The sequence below is a fragment of the Diadema antillarum genome, unplaced genomic scaffold (assembly GCF_040938485.1).
Source record: "Diadema antillarum isolate AM-2024a unplaced genomic scaffold, OU_Dant_1.0 seq00002224_RagTag, whole genome shotgun sequence".
Classification (NCBI taxonomy): Eukaryota; Metazoa; Echinodermata; class Echinoidea; order Diadematoida; family Diadematidae; genus Diadema; species Diadema antillarum.
Window position 1 is genome coordinate 322,146 of NW_027272858.1, and position 17,467 is coordinate 339,612.

At 36.2% G+C, this 17,467-nt stretch overlaps 1 long non-coding RNA gene across 1 annotated transcript in view; it reads left to right on the forward strand.

Annotated features, from left to right (window-relative positions):
- The first annotated feature begins 4,554 nt into the window (after positions 1-4,554).
- Positions 4,555-17,467, forward strand: part of LOC139714296 (uncharacterized) — a 46,813-nt gene continuing 33,900 nt past the window's right edge. Inside the window, exons 1-2 of the long non-coding RNA XR_011709690.1 lie at positions 4,555-5,599; positions 17,073-17,133. This is a non-coding gene — a long non-coding RNA (uncharacterized lncRNA). The remainder of the gene's footprint in view (positions 5,600-17,072; positions 17,134-17,467) is intronic.

Sequence of the window (17,467 nt, forward strand, 5' to 3'; positions counted from 1 at the left end):
TCAACAAGAGTTATGTTATGAGCGTTGACGATATGTACATAGACTGTGTGTGTGTGTGTGTGTGTGTGTGTGTGTGTGTGTGTGTGTGTGTGTATGTACATGTTTCCAGCACCTCTAAGACCTCGTGGATCGAACTACTTTCAAAGAGCGTGCGTGTCTGGTCATTTTTTGATGATTAATTACTGCTGATGTCACACAAAATGTCTCTGATGTTACGGAAAATGTCAGGTGACAAGAAACTTTTAAGATACAACGATTAATTTTGAATGTCATTGAATTTTAAAAGATTTCTTACCTTTGAAAAGTTAACGAATTATGAATAAGACTGCGCAAGAGCTTACAAATCAGTGAGATTAGGCCTACGTCTGGGTGCCAGAGGCTGCACCGGGTTTTACCGTACGCCCGATGTTTTTTTGAGGCTTTTGTCCCATTTCGAGGGTGCTGAATCCGAATCTGAATGATGCAGCTTTTGCATCTTTGAAGGTTTTAAGATATTAAACATGCCCACCAAAATGGCCATCAAAAATCCTGAATGTCTCTAAAACCTTAAAGACGCATCAACCAGGCTCAGCACCCTCGAAATAGGGTAAAACCATCAGTTTATTTTCAATTTACTCACAATTTATAACGAAACACTGAATTCTATCAAAATTTTGATTTTTGCCGGCCGTTTGGATATCTCAAAACCCCCAGGGAAGCAAGAGTTGCCTCATCCAGATTCGGATTCATCACCCTCAACATAGGTTAAAAACCATCAAATCTGTTATCTTATTTTACCATTAGTTTAAGGAAATACTTGTATTCAAAATCTATATTTTCTATGGCCAATTTGGATATCTCAAAACCCTACACTCGTAAAATAGTTGGTCAAAAAATGCATAACTTTTAACCAACACTGGGCAACATACTGTCCACACAACTATTGGTTAAAATCTGCCCAACTAATGTTGGGTAATGAGTTTGCTATGTGGTTGGGCAAATTAAATTGCCCATCAGCTGTTGACCAATCAGACTTTACCCAACTTTGCAATTTCCCAAGCGTTGGTTATATTTTGAGTTGGGTAATCATTTTGCCCAACCAATTTTACCCAATTAGATATTGCTCAACTTCCGTTTGTCTAACTGTTTAGTAAGTTGAATTTTGGTTAATCAAAAATTTTGTGTTGAATTATTTGATGTATAGGTGTTTACCAGAACATGTGTATGTCAAGACATTGTTCATATCTAACCTAACATAATCCTACAGCTAGTCGTAAAGCCTATACTTACAAGTACATCTAGGCTTAGCCTATACATCCTAGACCCAGTTAGTACCAGGGATAAAGGGAAACGTAAGAAAATTATTTGATATTTGATATTTATCTATTTGATGATTTTTGATTATGTCAAAATACGTCCACAATTTAGCTCATGCTTATATATATAGATATATATATATATATATATATATATATATAGACAATACCGTGTGTGTGTGTGTGTGTGCGTGTGTTGTCCCCCCCCCTCCCATTCCTAAAATGGAGAACACCCTATAGTAATTCTTGGTACCCCCTACAAAATCGTAAGGTTCGGCCATCCTTCCATACATAGGCCTATACCACACACACACACACACACACACACACACACCGTCACATACATACACACATACACGCGTACACGCACAGACTTTTTTAATTGTTCATGAAAATTTACCAACTTAGAAAGGAACGTAACAAAATTACCGAAGTACTGGTAAGAAATACCCAGGCTTAATGTGCAAAATAATGTTGGTAAATTATATAAGGCGAATTTCTACCCAAGTATCAGTTGCCCAACAAAAATTAACCAACACGAAAAGGGAATGCGTCACTTACACAACAGCGGGGCAAAAAGTACCCAACTCTTCATTACCAATTCTGTTGGTAAATATTCGCCCAATATTTAAGTAAAAATAATTGCCTAATGTTAGTTTAATCACCTAAAAGCTCAATTGGGCTTTAATTGCCCAGAATGACGACTTTTTTTTACCAACCAACAATTACCCAACTGAATTTACCGAATATTTTAGGAGTGTAGAGGTTGCAAAAGATGCATAATCCAGATTCGGATTCAGCATCCCCGAAATATTGTAAAACCACCGAAAAGCATGGATCGGGCGGACGGTAAAACAAGGCTCGGCCTGTCGCACCACGACGACTATCATACTACATAGGCATGCTCTTGGGCACAATCTTATCCATCATTAAAAGTTTCAAAATCTTCTCAAATTCAACAGCATTCAGAACAAGAAAATCATTCTAAGAGCGCAGACCTCCGCCAAGCAGCTCATTTCCACCAATACACGCATGCTAAAAATCGCCCAATTTCTCAATATAGAAGCCTTTTGTATACGTCATCAGCTTCCAGCTGCTTGGCGCCTCGCCCAAGCAAAGCACGGGCTTTGGAGCGCGTATGCAAACTTCACATACGCGCAGCTTGAACTCCAAAATTCATTAACCTTGGATGACAGAAGATTAAGAAAAACCTTCCCTGGCGGAGGTAATCAAACCCTTGTATCCTGAAAGTTTATTCTCTCCCCTTTGTAGTACAGTTGCGCCAACGCGTGGGTTCGGTAGCTATCACTTGACTTTTTTTGTGACGTCATAGAAATTTTGTGTGACATCATCGGTAATTAATCATCAAAAATGGCCAACACCCGCTTTTGAAAGTACATCGATCCACCAGTTCTTAGGGATGTTGGAAACACTGGACGGTAAAAACAAGGCCCAACATATGACTTCGGCACCCAGACTATCTGGCCATGTCGGGACGGTTACAGCTCGTTATTCCGAAGGTTCGTTATTCCGAAGGCTCTTCAGACCGAAAATTCGTTATTCCGAAGGTTCGTTTTTCCGAATTTCATTGTCGAATTTGTCCGAATTTCATTAACAAATCTTCGGAATAACGAACCTTCGGAATAACGCCACAAATGTTCGGATTAACGAACCCTTTTTCATTTTCGGATTAACGAACCTCTAGGTATAGGGAATTTGTGTGTTTCGGATTAACGAACCTTCGGAATAACGATCCTTGGGAATATCAAACCTTCGGAATAACGAACAGCACCCGTCGGGACCGGTGCCCGTCCGGATATTAAAGCGATTTGGGATATGGGAGATAAAAAAATGTTTTTGCACATGTACCAACCAACACAGTAGAGTTTAGGTGGGTAGCATACACCACAAGAGTGGTGCATGTATTATATTCCAACCTACTTGAATAATATTCATTATTATCTTACGGATATCTAAACGCACTGATCTAATTTCATAACGTGGCCTTGTTGGGAATATTTACAGGTGTGTCGTGTAAATCTTTGTTTAGGAGCTTTAATTTTTCTTCTTCACTCCAGGAACACGTCCGGATGATGGAAAAATCCGGATAAGAGATGGCCGGAATAAGAATAGAGGTTGGATTGTACTCGGAAAACCAAAGTGTAGTCTTTGCTAATGCCGCCACTAAAAAGAAACAGAAGGCGTGTTGTTCCCTTATATAGGGCTACTCACTGTGCAAATGAGTCGTTTTGTTCATACGTACAGGATCGCTCAGTCTGATCTTATATTCATTTGTGCACTTCTGGATGTTTTTGTTTGTAATTAACCAGCAGACGTTCTTTTTCTCAAAGGAAACATTAGAATTATACATGATTTTGTTATAGTTGTTTATTGTTTCATTTGCCATAATCTGAGCGAAATATTAATATGACGCGTTCGTATAACGAGTGTTTTTTCTGGGGTGTTCGGTAGAATTTGGCTGGATAGCAATATAGTGGACAACTTCAGCTGGCCCCAACTAAGCTTATTACATATAAATTAACAAATACTTGACCGTGGATCTTGCTATTGATAGTAACGTATACCAAAGCGGATGTTCGTATCATGATATGTACAATATACGCCGAAAGGGAAAACAAATTTCTGTTCAATTAACTCATATTATCCGGAAGTGAGAACATCGCATTTCATAATCTGATGTGGCCAATCATACATTGAGGGGCCCCTTCTTGTCTATTTTTAGTTTAGCAATTTCTCAAATTACCTTGCAACCCATGCCGCCTCCTTCGCTGGCTCCCACCGACGAGATAGTAAACGACAGGGCATCGGAGCATTGACAATGAAGATGTGTGAATGGGACCAGCGTAAATTCAATGTAAGTTCTTGTCTGCGTTCTTATCACTCGTCTGCATCGTACGTGACTTTGGCTAACCTAGAAAATCGCGCCCGATTACAACCGCTCATTAAACGTGGGGAAGGGATGACGGGACCTGAATACGCCTGCTTGGTTGTGGCAAGGAAGTAATCATTGTATTACACTTCATCTTGCAGTAAAAGTGTGTTCCTAATCAAAATGCCTTACAACGGCCAAGTCCCAAATTCATGGCGGTAGTAAAATGTGTCTGGCAAGAGAGACTATTCATGATGAATGTTTGCTATAACATACATTAATGTGCATTTTCTGCGCAGCTCATTTCACTTCAAATGGAGGGAATTCTCTTCCGTGTTCATGTCAAACGGAACCAGCCAATAGCTAGCTCTGTCCCTGTATGTCTGACCTTGATTTTTGTCGATCTAAATACGTTGATGATTTCTCTTATGTTGTAGTTAAAAAAATCAAGTAACGGTAAAGAATAGGCGGGAAAGGCGTTCATTGGCGGATTAGTGACAGTCTCGAAGCCCGCATAATCCGAAATTATCGGAAAATATGGAAGAAACGATGAAGCATTTCTTCACAGCAATCAAGTAAAAAACGACCGTGGTGCCAACGATGAGATGGGTGTTCGACACCGCGGCCTCACGGGGAAGGCTTGGCTGTGAGCTGCCTCAAAGTGTGGACTAAAAAAGAAATCATAACCAACCTTGTGTTTTAACACGGAAGGTGTCGGGAATAGCCTTTGACAACCCAGGTAATTAGATAATGTCATGTTTATCTGCAGCACGACACACCAGTATGTGCTGACACCTCGAGTGAAGCGAGGGAACATTCTAGAGAGGATCCCGTCCAAGCAGGAAAATGGGCTTTCGCCTGTGAGCGGTACGATCTTTTTTTTTTTTTTTTTCTTGTCACGGGAACGCCGTGATCTACCATGGCGAAATATTCTGTGGACATCTTTATTTCTTTTTACCCCCATTTTATTACGACGTAGAAGCTTATGATCAGACGTCGCTTAATGGCTGTCTCTTCTTTGCTGTGTTTTACGACTGTTTCGAGTAAAATATCGGAGAACTAATGAATATTGACGAAGAAGGCGGCGCCGACGGTTCATATCAGTAGCATTTAATCCAATGTTCGTCTGTGATCCTTTCTGCAGCTTTGGCAGTTTGGCGGACTCCCAGGAGCATCCCTCGCCAAGACTCTCGGACGGCAAATTGCTGTCGGGCGCCCAGAACTGCAGCTGAACTAGTTCACGGTCGTCTATTCTGTGTCTACACACGTAATGAATGAACGCTACGTTTGGACAGTGAATTGTACTTTGGTAGCCGAGTGGTGTAACAAGTAACATGACGAAGCAATCTATCAAAGCAGAAGATTTTCCGGTCCAGACAGACCAGAACTGACCTCACAAAATGATTTTTCAAAGGTACGTAAAGCTGTATGGTACGCTACGTTTTGCCTATTAATGGCTGTAGGTTTCGCATCATGAGGTATAGCTTATGAGTTTTTGCTTATTTTCTTTAGCATTATCTTTTTATTTGTAGTTGATGAAAATGAAACAAACAGGTCCTGTTAAGTGGCATCAAAGAAACAACAACAACAACAACACGTGAATCACACTTAATAAAACATTACAGCATAGGGTTTCTTGTCTCTGAAATTGATTGAGCACAGTATACAGATATACATAGAGCAGAGAAGGTCTTACCAATCGCATTCAGATCGCATCGTAGATGAAAATTTCGTTTCCGCCACCGCAGCTTCTACTGCATCACTGCAATGATTTTATTTTTCATTCGTATTTATTTGTATTTATCTTTTATGGAGAGGTTGGGGGGGGGGGGGTGAGGGGGAAAATGGGTTAAGGAACATCTTCATATATTTTACAGTAGGCCTACATGATCAAACCGCAACGAACTGATTCAGTAGGACTGTGTGAAAGAACCAGTATAACTCATGTTTGAATATAGCTTACCTCAACATCAAGCGTTTCTAGAATATTTCATTTTGTTTGCTTAATTGTTTGCTTGCTTGTTGCTTTATCTGGCGGTTCTACAAAGTCGAGAAGTACGCTGAATGATATTGCACCTGCTTTCTTCATTCGAGGCAAAACGTAATGGTGAGACGCCGTCATCCTTGCCCGTAAGTCATGGGGAAAAGGTTCTCCGGTTTTCCCCAAGACATGTTACGGTCACCGGCGAAACATTTCAACATTACTGTACAGTGATGCTCTCGGTTGTCATCACGTGGCTGGTCTCGTTTGAATGGTTATATGCTTTCATTTTCATAAAAATCTACGGAAACACAATCACCACCTCTATTGCGCAACATTCTGCTGTAGGCCCACCTATTGCAAAAAGATGCCTGTTGAAACCCATGTTAGTGAATGTTTCGGGTACATCCTAGTGTGTTTTCTCGAAAAGGGCTCTTTATAAGGTTCTAAGGGAAGTTTTTTTTTTTTTTCATTTAAGTTGAATAATGAACTTATTTTATTATGCTAAATCTAAAATAAACGTTAATTAGTGATCTTGACCATGTATTTTGCGTGAATAAAATGGCTGTTCAACCCCAAAAATTCTCAATTGCAGGAACACAATTTTCGGTATATATCTGTAAAATCAAGCTGAATAACTTGATTAACAGTCTTCGACTGTAATGTATTATTTTCAAGGGTTTGATGGACGAACAATTCTAAAGTTCTGCATGGTTCATAGCAATCATGAATATGTAATTAGAGGTTAGATATGCAAATAAGTAGCATCAGCACGTGAGTCCTATTACCATATTTTTCTACCTCTAAAAATGTGGTATTCATCATCGTTTTTTAAGGTTAATAGAAAATCGAAAATCTTTTTTTTTCGTCAAAAATCTAAAAACTGCAATACGAATCAGATGCAGTTTTTATGAGTGTCATGCATGTATGTACTGCAGAGATTTACTCCATAATGACATAAATTATTGTATACACTATGATCTTAATTTTTGTTTAAAGAGGTTATACATTCCTTTTCCTGAAATTGTTCTGGTGTCCACCTCATCCTGCCCCTCCTAATTAATCTGCAACTCGGCTCAGTCATTTCAAAATGATAATAACATTTTCAGGACATTGAATGTTCAATTTTGACAAAGAGAATACCCAAGGGTTTTATATTACGAGCTGCTGCACGTTATTATGCCAAGGTGCATACCATTAAGTATATGTATATGTTTGTGCTTTTTTTCTGTAGACTGGACTGTTGATGACGTCACAAAAGGGAAGAAAGAATTTTGAGGGAGGAGCATAGAAAATTGAAATCATTTTGATGTAAAAAAGATTTCATACATATTTAGGTCAAACAAGTCCTGAATTTGTGAAGGTGAGACCTTTTTCACATCACCAGATGTCATTATGGACACAGGATAGGAATCGGATGTCAGGGACCTTTGATGTGCCTCATGTATTTAAATTAAAACGTCAGAACATGATAATCACTTTATGATTATGAATGTATATTCTCACAAATAAAAGCTGTCTACAAACTCTCAGTTTTCCGTTTCCTGAAAAAGATTGCTTCAAAAAAAATATACTGTCAGAACATTTAAATGCGAGGATCATCAGATTGATAAAGGAGATACAAAATAATGAATTATTGTTTTGACTGACGATTTTACAAAAGGAAGAGAGCATTAGCCCGAGATAGATGCAATCTAAACAGGGGTCTTGGGAGAAAATTTAATTGACAAGTTTGGGGGGAAAACAAATTACTGAAAACGTGATTAGATCCATCCGTGGTTTCTGTTTTCCCATATCCAGGGCCTTATCACATAAATGTCTATGCTTGGGTCTGAGGAACGTGGATACATTGGTTTGACATACCTACCAGATTTAGACAACCGAATAACGTACGATCGTTATCATTGATTAATATGTCTTATTGATGTGTGTGTGTGTGTGTGTGTGTGTGTGTGTCTAATCATTAAATTGGTCTGCTAAGATTTTCAAATCATGCCCAACTGTCTCGGAAGTGTGATGTCATAATGAAAGTGGTACTGAAAGTGGTATCAAAATCATGTGGTGCTTAATATAGCGAGAGAGCTTTTAATCTCTGTATTAATCCAACAATAAGTTTATTGAACCCTATTTCCTATCCATGCTCGATGCGTTTCCTGACAGAAAGAAATGTCCATTTAAAGATGATAGTTAAGAACGTCGCCATTGAATTTTGCCATAAAACATCAGTCCATGTTCGATCTTCTACCTCGGCACTTCACTTTTTTCCCCCTTGAGAAGCACTCGAATTGCATCTGAAGAGGCATGAAGAATGTGTCAATAACAAGTGGCGGGAATGTTTACTTTGCATGCAAAAATGAAGATTTGTGATATTATCGGTATTCGGAATATCGCTCAATTTGTAATCTGTTTCCATCCAATAAATAGTGAAACAGAATACAAAGCATACATTACACACAGTATTACTTAATCATTCTGTAAGAAATACACGATGATGTAAGTATCACAAAATATTTTATAACACGTATATATTCACTTATGTAGAATCACCAGGAATAGCAACGCACACTTCGCAAGGTTGACAAAGAAGTAGGAAGTTTACCTAATGGAAGAAAGCAGTCCACTAAAAAAGCAAAGCTTGTAAAACGTGGAGCACTTTACATGTAATATGTAACTATAAAAAATAAGTGCATACATCCAGAAGTAATTTATGTACAGCAGGGAATGAGAACATCATCATTAACATTAACTATTTCACCGGACAGGGAAATACAAATTTAGACAATGCTGACAGTGTTACAAGCTACAGACGATAGGAATTGAGCAGTGTGTACTTAGAAAAGACAAACACAATAATGCATACATACACAAATACACACGTATAAAAGACACATGCACACACATCAAGAGACTATGACATGCAAAATATACCAATTCTTCAACGATAGAATTCCATGACCCTTGCGCATATTTTCTTATTATTTCACCTTTATTGGCATACTTTACCATTTGCAGATGAAACAAAAAAAAAAAGTATTAGAGCTTCAAAATATCTATAAAATGTGAATTAGGGATAGAAACAACCAGCGTAGAAATTTGAATCAGTATAATCGATGTAAAGTATTGTTAAGTAAAGGAAATGTGAACAAAAGTTATGATAAAAAATTTTTCCAGACTAAACCGTCTACAGTTATGATTATTGAGAAAAACAGTGATATCTCCTTATATTTTAGACTTTATTGCAAAAATTGTAAATGGTAGGATATTTTGTGTCACAACTGACCTACACATTTGCATCAAATGTGATATCTTGAACATTTTTAAAATCACTGCTCCCAAAGGTAAACAGGACCTTTGAGGTTATCAATTTGCATTTTTGCCTCAAACAAGCATATTATTATGACTAAAAGCAATGTAACTCATATAGGAAAATGTCTTGTGACATATTACAGTGGATCAGTGGACCCTGACACATAATTTAGTCTTATTAGAAATGATGCATACAATATACACAAAATGGTAGAAATGTTTATTATGTAAGTAAGATGATAGAATATACTCTCTAAAAAAAATCGAGTGAAAATATTCACTCTTAAAGGAGTGAATACAGAAAAGAGTGAATTTAGAGTGAAATTGGAGTGAATTTTGAGTGAAAATGTTCATTTCCACTCGTTTTAGAGTGACGTCAAGGATCACTCCAAAATCTTCGAGTGATCCTTGAGTATATAGTTCTTATTTACTGTGAGTTTTTTGTTTATTCAGTAAAGCAATCATCTCTCTCTTTCATCTTTTTGTCCGTTATGGCGATTGCACAGATTGCAGTTTTAAGGAAGGACATTAAACAATCTCGATAAACTTACTAACTGCTGAACCTCGTACAAATCACTAATTTTCATATACATTTGGGTTTTTTTTTTTCATTCATTTCTTCTTTAATCGTTGACTTTATTACCTGAGTTTCTTTTGACTATGAACACAACATTATCACTGAGCTCCCTACATTTACAGAAATACTGAATGCATAGGCAAGTGCTTTGTTACATGCTGAACAACTCCAAACTTGCAAGATTTGCCAATAGTTTGGAGTAATGAAGAAAATTCTGAGATGAAAATGTGCTCATCTCTCTTTTTTTTTTTTTTTTTGCTGCCCGACTTCTCATTTTAAGGTGCAATCCATGCTAATTCGCGATTTATGTTGAGAACCTACGAAGAGTAATAGCCTTGAAGAGCTCAAATATGTTGGTTTGGCAGCCATTTTGTTTATAGATGCATATGAGACGATCTCTAACTAAGAATTTCTCATGGGAACCGCTATCATTCCATTCAACGTAATCGAGTTATGTCACTATACACATATATATGTTCCAACATCTATCCCAATATGCCTATAGTATAACATTTTTTTTTTCAAAATCCATCTTTATGTTCAGTTTTAGAAACTTAAATATTTGACTGTCTTGATACATTTCCTTACCATTGAAGAAATATATGATTCATCTGGGAAAGATACTATGCAGCTGTGGTATTAAGGTTTACAATGGAGAAACTCAGTAGCCATAGTCACCGTTCTTGCTGTCTCTCTGTGTCTTATATTGAAGCCTTGTCCATGAATGTTATAGAACATTGATTTGCCATGTAGTTCCAGAAGAACACAGCCCCTATATATTGTTCGTGGTCGTACCTTTCCCTTTCCTTACTCAATAATATATGATATATTGACCTCCAATGCCAAGAACTTCGAAAATATAAAACCTCACCTTTTTTGTTGTGTGTTGGTAACGTTAAGAATTGCACAACAAATTTTATCACAGTTTAAATGATTTTTAAAATCATTTGACTCAGCTGTTTGGCAACCTCTGTGGTGTCGATGCAAGGGAATGTCATTATTGTAGTAGTAAATATTGTTTTAGATCCACTGTCCAATTCATTCAACACGGTAAACGGTAGCTGCAATCGAAAAGTAGAAGACGTTCGCGTCTGTACTCCCACTCATTCTAGTTGTTGGTGATCTTTTTTTTTATCTTTTCTTTTTGCAAACACTTGCCGTGTTAGTCTTTATTACGAGATTAATTTTCTCTGGTACATTCTCTTATTTGTTGGTAATGTTTCATGTCGTATGAATTTCCCATTTCAAAAATGTTGGTCAAAGTCGTACCAGTTTAAGAGTTGAATCTTAAAGTCTCCCTCTGAAGAGTAAAACTGCCTACCCAATTTTGACCCAAATTGACAAATGAGAGTCGTTATATCTTGAACGAAGCATATTATCTCTGACATTCATATTTTCTTATCATGTCATAATGTATTATCAGTGGCATCAATGAATCCACCATCACTGAAGCAGATTGATATAACAGACCTATCTGACTGAGTCTGATACCTCTATGGTTATTGCTCATTCAAAATAGTGAATGTGTTGTAAATAACATTAGTCATTGTTCGTTATCATGACTAGAGTACATATACATTTTGTGCTAAGTCGAAAACCAAAATTTTCTCTTTTATCGTGAAATATATCTCGTTAGTTGTGTTATATACTTTGTGTGTTATCGTTTATATGTATAGAAAATGTGAAAATCGGCAAAATTCAACAATAGAAATCCAAACATTGAAACATCAATTAAAAACATATTTTCACACATTTTCAATCTCCTTTATATCCTGTAGTAAGATTATCAGAGCAAAGTCATGTTGGTAAAATGCTTCGGCACTAACTATGCCAGCAAGGCGTCAAGGAGTTCTACGTAAGGAAAATCAACGTTAAAAAGGAGAAACGAAAGCTAAATAAATTCTTATTATATCATGATTGCTTTCCGAGTAGGTTACTAACATCATTTCAGAAAGGACATATCTCAAATACTTGATAAAGTACTTGAAACAAAATTAAACTTCGTTAAAAGGCTGCTTTTAAAAAGCCGAAAAGGCTGATGGAACAGTTGTACACTCTCACTACGTGGAAGGCTGGAGTGACGTGCGTAGCGCACCCAGAGCCACGCTGGGCTGCTGTTGCGTACAATATGGTCACCAGAATGTCAACGTGTGAGACAGGATGCTCAAAATGGATTATTCATTCTCTTTCCTTAAGATAGAATGAGAAATAAACTCTTTTTTCTTTTGAATTGTACAGAAAACTGTTTGGAATGAGTTTAATTTTTAAGAAAGCAAAAGAAAGACATGAATTGTGTTCGTTTCTTCAAGTGATTGCGTAAAAAGGCGAAAAAAAAAGTGTTACAATTTAAAAAATAGTTATTTATTGGCCAGGTAGTTTTACTGTGTGAAGGTTCTCAAATGTCTGGATAAGAGATGTATATTTTAACGGCAGCCTTCAATGATATGGCATTGATGTCGATATCGACAATGTTTACCCCTGGACTAATCCATTACACACTTTGTAAAAATTACGAATAAAGCTGTTGCTTCGCCTTTTGCCTGGGCTTTTATAAAAACATGACTTTAATATCATGAAACCATTCTCATTTTCAAAAAATAAAATAATGAAATGTGTCCATTATGCCATGTGCATACTGCTGGATCGTACACAATTTTGAACTTCAGAAGTTGTGGATGTTCGATTAAATCGAAGCGGAACATGTCAACAGAAGTAGCCCAGGGCTTCCCGCACCGCGAGCGAGCGTCGAGAGCTGACTTCAAGCTGGTTCCTACCCATTCAACGAGGCCATATTTGTGCCGTGGTTCTCTTACAACTGTCAAGTAAATATAGATTTGTGGCACAACTGATAACACTCTGAAAGTGAAAACTTCTTCAAAATCTGTATTGTACTTCCTCTTCTCAAGCGAGTAATTAATAATGTTAATGGTTCAGTTTGTCTATAAAGGGATGTCGATTTGGACCACACTGGTAGCTTCCTGTCTTGATTCTGTTGATTTCAGTCGATATTCTACTATGCAATACAACAACAACAACAACAACAAAGACAAAGACAAATGAATTTTCACAACCCAATTTTCGTTGGTCTGATTTCTTCAATTTTGGAGAGGCATATGAAATCTTGTTTTATGCTCCATGATGGCTATTTGAAGCAAAATATTTGTATCTTATCTTTCCTGGACATGGGTATATGAACAGATATATATGTGAAGGACATGTTTTGCTCATGACATCTATTTGAGTACGTTTTATAAGAGGACATTCTGAAGTATGATTCAATTGTGTCATACCAGAAATCGTATCATTATATCATACGATAAACATCAATAATGTTTCTTGAAAAATTTGCAAATGTTACTTCATGTGAATAAGAACGATAACGGCAACAGGGTGTGTCTCGGGTTTGTTTGTTTTTTTAATGATCCTGGTAATAACTCTGAACAAACAAAATAATGTGTTTGATATAATTTAAACGAAGCTAGAATGAATTCTTATGATAAAATGACTTTGTAATAAAAGACATAGTTATAAATCTAACAAAATGTGGACAAGATAAAATAACATATAAACATAACATAAATCATCATATAAACTGTACAGTGTAAACAAAAAACAACACAAAGAAATGCAGAGATAGAATGTATATATTTCAGTAACCAGGAATATCATAAAGTCCTTCATATCACCCATTTCCAAATTCCAAAATTAGGACACACTTTTAAAACTGATTATGCGGAAGGCTCACTTGTCGAGAAGTCGACATTGTTTTTACGTGTAATATAGCTATGGTATTTTAAATATTTTTCAAATCAAACGAAGAGTGAGCAATAGTTTTTACAAGCAGCATAATGTAACCTACAACGACGTGCATAAGAGTGACAAATATATTCAACAACTTTCATGTAAGGCTCCACACCTTCGTGGTTCCGCGAGAAATATCATTCATTAGGTTACTAAGACGATATCACTGTATAGCACTTTATAGCCCAATATCTCAATATGGATTCTAATTGTGTTTTGTTTATAAAAAGCAAATGAAGGCTTGAAATATCCTAATCTATCATGTTGTATAGAGTGGTACATATAAATTGAGAAAATTAAACTCAGTTCAATTTCGCTGAAGAAGAGACTTAGTTTTGTGATATTCTTTTAATAAGAGGTTGGTTATTGGCTATTTATCAATGTTTGATACATGCGTCATTGAAATAACATTCAATATTAAAGTAGATGAGATCAGAATAAGAATGTATAATGATAACAGAATTAATGTTTTTGTCCCTCTCTTTCCGATTAAAATTGCGTAACCTGCCAGTCGTAAATAATTATTCGCATATAATGGACTATCAAGATTTACAGGTTTGACCTGTTCTGCATGTGTATTAGTAATCCATGATCATACCAGCATCTGCAACAGTCTAACTGGTAGGCTGCTAATATGATAAGGAACGCCCAATGTTCCCTCTTTAATGGTCTCACATATCAACGTGGAAGCTTTTGTGCTTCAACTACAGCTTCTACTGGCATAATGTTCATGCATAAATAACAGCAACCCTCGTGTTGCTGCTGTGTCACGCATGATTCTAGTCGGGATCGAATGATCGAAGGGTCCAAATTGTAAGAAGTCATGAAATTGTTTTCATTTTTTCCCTAACAATCGTATGCACATTGTGCAGTTCCCCACTGAGAAGTGGAAGAAATCTCTTCCGGGTAAAACTCGGACCATAACTGGGCAGGCATCTAGCCGAGCACCGTGGTTAGGAGCTCGTCAGGGAATACCTTCATGAGAGTTGACCGAGTAATGCGCTCTACATGCTCCATTCAAAATCGCATCTGATAACTTTTCCTTGTCCTTTTCTCTTAACATAGAGAGAAATACCTTCGGAAAGTGCAGGTGACGATTTTTCATTTATCTCTTGAAACGAAAGATGTACGAAGTAAAATAAACTAGATATTGCAACCTTGTGCAATACTCCATTATACATTTTAATGATTTTTTCTACATGTGCACATGTTCAAGCCGAAACAAGTATTAAACTGTACCTTGAAGAAGTATTGAAATCATATAGATTAATTTGAATTGAGCAGTTAAAGTTAAGAACAATTTCTTTCTTTCTTTCTTTACTTCACGCATTACGAAAGTAAAGTCGTCTTTTGATATTTCTTACTAATTTTGCTAGCTTGTGTAAACATGTTTTTTTTAGTACTTTGTATGCCCACTTTTCCTTACCTGAATAATCATCAATTCGCACACACATTTTGTACTATTGCTTGTACTTCTCTACTTCGCTGCTTGTGTACTTTGTACTTTGTATCGCCTTTCGTTTGATGGAATTGAAAAAAAGAAATAGATATATGTCATGGGTCATGCGGAAATATATATATATATATATATATATATATATATATATATATATTGGCAGATGTGATTTCGTCAGATACTAAGTTATAAAATGATTTATAGTTTACCTGACTTCATTACATGGGAAACATTTTTAAAGTATTAAATGTTAGAAGACTGCGGGGGTTTTATTGCCAAAGTCGGCATTTTTCTTCCTTTTATGACCTCCTACTTCATACGGGTAACATGGAGAAGCACCATATTGCGTTCGTTCATTTTTAAAATGATGAAATAAGGTTCTTAATGCAAAAGAAAAATGTTGCGAAAAGAGTCTGGAATGTGCTAAATTAGGAATGCAAAGAAGTATATGCCCGTCGGTTGCGCTTCCTGACAAGGAAGTTGCTTGTAATAACATTAAAACTTACTTCCCCTGGTGGCCTTCATTACACGATGTATGGGCGAGGACACCTGTGCAACGAGTGGAATAATTACTTTCGAGTCGTCCTTATTCTAAGCTTATGGGTTATAATAGTAATAGTAGCAATGATATTTGCAATTATAAGGCGCTTTGTGCGGGTGTTTCTGAGCGCTGCTTATACAAGAAAACTAGAAAACACAATAACATACGTACAATCAAAACCGAAATAACAGTAACGAGAAGAAAAAAAATACATATGTACATAAATTATACATACAATATAGACGTAATCATGATTATCAGATCAAAGGAAAAACAGAAGTAGCATGACATGGTTGATGCATGTATGAGCAATTAAATCAAAAACAGAAATTAAATTTCGTAATATATATGTAAATTTGTAGTTTTAATCATTTATTGTGGTTTTAAAGATTAAATTCTTTCTCGCTGTTTTCATGTACACAAATATAAACAACATTTTGCCAAGGTTTCTTGATACTTCCTTCATCCAAAATAAGAATAATTACAATATTACACACATGCATATATTGTATATCCCAAATTTAAATACTGCATTTCAAGATACACTTTCAAATATACGGGACCTATTCTATGGAATGATTTGCCAAGTGTAATAAAGTTGTCCAATAGACTTTCAGTATTTAAAAGAAGTTACAAATTCTTTCTTGTTCATAAAGATATACTGTAAATTTCAAATTTTATTCAGTGTATAAGCACCATACCTTGATGACTCTTGCCTTCTTATACATATTGTGTACTTTCGTTGTGTGTATTGAATTGATGTAACTATTTTAGCTGTAATATTTGGGATCAGCCATAGAAAGACCAACGGTCTATGTTGATCCCCCCACAAACTGAAATAACTGCTTTTATGTTGTGTTGTGTTGTGTTTGTCTGTTGTGAAATTGTTGTAAATTGAACACTTTTTCCTTTACTGTTCCAATGTCCTGCTATGTATGTATCGTTTCTGATTTTTTTGTAAATGCTTTTTATCAGGATGTGGAAAATAAATTAAATGAAAATGAAATGAAATATTGTTCGTGTCGGGTTGAATGTATGCACAAGATACAGACCTTTCCTTTTCGGTTCTCTGATGGAACATAGCAAATTACACCAGCTTTTCAAATAAGTATATATTCGTTTTTCAAGTATCGTTGTCAAATATCAAAGACAATAGTAAAAGTAATACTTTGTCGAAAGCTGAATCTGTTTTTAAATTTTCACTAAAATGTTTCATTCCCGTTAGATGGTCATTGTGACAGACAGGGTGGTGAACGAGTCGTTTCATTCGGAGTCAGACCCAAAAGGTAAGTGAAAAAGCAACAAAAACGGGGATAAATATGATAAAACGAGTATTGATTCATTTGCAACTTGATATTCATTAAAACATAGGGATAATTGCTTCATATTTTGACATCGTTTCTGTGGTATTGTTTGCAGAAACATCACAAAAAAACAATGCCAAATTAGGAAATTAATGTTGGGGACTTTTATCAGTGATTCGTGCTGACGCGCCACTGTAAAAAAATGACAAAAGAACTACAGCAGTCCTACGGTTAATGCTCTAGAGTATTTGACCAAAAATAAGTTTGCTTACTATCAATATCTTTTTTCTCCACTGTTCATCGTGTGTTTCTTTCT